We start from the raw sequence: 2,474 nt of genomic DNA, 5'->3' as shown, positions 1-2,474 counted from the left end.
TGACAACATGGATGGACCTCAAGATAATCATGCTACATGAAATAAGTCAGACTAAAAGAGCAGAAAATCACATGATATCATTTATATGTGGAATATAAACCTAAAAGCAACAAATAAACAGGACAAACAGAGACTCAGAAACATGGACAATGGACTAGTGGTTACCAGAAGGTAGAGGGTGGGGAAGGATGTGAGAGGCAGATGGAATAAAGGGGGTCAAATATAAGGGGGTGGTGGGAGAGTGAAGTGGGTAAAAGGGATCAAATATATGTAGCTGAAAGAAACTGGACTTTCAGTGGTAATCACTCAATAGAATATATAGATGTCAAATTTTAATGTACACCTTAAAATTATATAATTGTATTAACCAATGTTACCCCAATAAACTTAATAAAAATAAATAAATAAACTAACTAACTAACTAACTAACTAAATGCCCCTCTCATGATCTGGATTTTCCCTATGGAAAATGCTAAAGGAATCCTTCAGGCTACACTAAATGATAACTGGAATCCATACAAAGAAATAAAACACATTCTAAAGGGAACTACATAGGTAAATACAAAAGACAATATTAATGTATTTTTTAACTCTTATTTTTAATATATGATTCAAAAGATGACTGCATACAACAATACAAATCTGTCTTCATTGATACACAACATGTAAAGATGTAATTTCTGGCAATAACATAATGAGGGCGGAGCTATATAGGAGCAAAGATTTGTGTACTATTGAATTTAAGTTTGTATTCATCTAAAACATACTGTTATAAATTAACATGTTGTAATCCCCAGAACAACTACTAAGAAAATGACTAAAAAATATATACATAATAGGAAAGGAGTAGGTAATCAAAATGGTACGCCACAAAAAAAAAAAATCAATGAAACACAAAAGAAGGCAGCAATTGAGGAATTGAGGTGGAATGGGAGATATAAGACATATTAGAAAACAAATAACAAAATGTCAGAAGTCCTTCCTTATCAGGAATTATACTAAATGGAGGTAGACTAAACTCCAGTTAACAGGCAAATTGGCAGAATGGGTAATTTTTAAAAAACATAATCCAAATACATGCTGAGTACAAGAGAATAATTTTTAGATTCAAAGATGTAAATTGGTTGAAAGTAAAAAATGGAAAAGCTATCCCATGCAAATAGTAACCAACTGAGACCTAGAGTAGCTCTACAAATATCAAAGTAGACTTTAAGACAAAAATTGTTACAGTAAAAAGGAGGATATTATGTAATGTTAAAAAGGGTCAGTCCATCAAGATATATCAATTATAAGTATATATACACTTTACATATGCACCTAAAAAACAAAGTCCAAAATATATGCCAAAAATAGAAATGAGAGAAGATAGAGACCATTCTACAGTAATAGTTGGAGACTTCAATATTCCATTTTCCATAATTGATAGAAAGACTTGACAGATAGATAAGAAAATATAAGACTTGAACAACACCATAAACCAAATAAATCTAACAAATATCTACAGAACAATCAACCCCAAAACAACACACTACATATTCTTTTCAAGAGCACATGAAAGATTCTCAAAGATAGGCCATATGTTAGGCCACAAAACAAGTATTAAACATTTACAAAGATTGAAATTATATTAAGTATGTCCTCTGACCACGATGGAATAAAATTGGAAATCGATAACAGAAGGAAACTTGCAAAATATAAAATTTGTGAAAATGAAACAACAAACACTATCAAATAACCATTGAGTCAAAGAAAAAAAAATCAAGGGAAATTAGAAAATAAATTGAGATTAATGAAAACAAAACACAACATACCAAACTAATGGGATTCAGTGAAAGCAGTGCTCAGACAGAAATTTATAGCTACAAATGCCTATATTTAAAAAAAAGAAACATACATATATTATGTTAATAATGTAACTACCCACCTTAAGGAATTAGAAAAGAAAACTAAATCCAAAGAAAGCAGAAGAAAACAAATTAGATAAAAATTAGAATGGAGATAAACAACATAGAGAAGAGTAAAATAATATAAAAAATTAACTAAATCCAAAAGTTGATTCTTTGGAAATATCAACAAAATTGACAAATTGTTAAGAAGATTGTTCAAGAAAAAAAGATTGAAATTACTAAAATCTGGAATGAAAGTGAGACATTTACTACTGAGCTTACAGAAATAAAATAGATTATAAGAGAATATTATGAATGATAACATGCCAACAAATTAGATACTAGATGAAATAGACAAATTTCTCAAAACACACAAACTATCAAAACAGATTCAAGAAGAAATAGAAAATTTGAACAGACAGATTACTACCGATGAAATAGAATCAATAATCAAAAACCTCTCAAAAAACAAAAGTCCTAGACCAGATGGCTTCATAGGCAAATTTTACCAAACATTCAAAGAATTAGCACCTATTCTTCTCAAATGATTCCCAAAAATTTCAAGAAGAGAGAAGTCTCCCTTACTCT

The sequence above is a fragment of the Pteropus alecto genome, unplaced genomic scaffold, assembly GCF_000325575.1.
Source record: "Pteropus alecto unplaced genomic scaffold, ASM32557v1 scaffold116, whole genome shotgun sequence".
NCBI classification, from domain to species: domain Eukaryota; kingdom Metazoa; phylum Chordata; class Mammalia; order Chiroptera; family Pteropodidae; genus Pteropus; species Pteropus alecto.
This window is presented reverse-complemented; position numbering follows the sequence as displayed.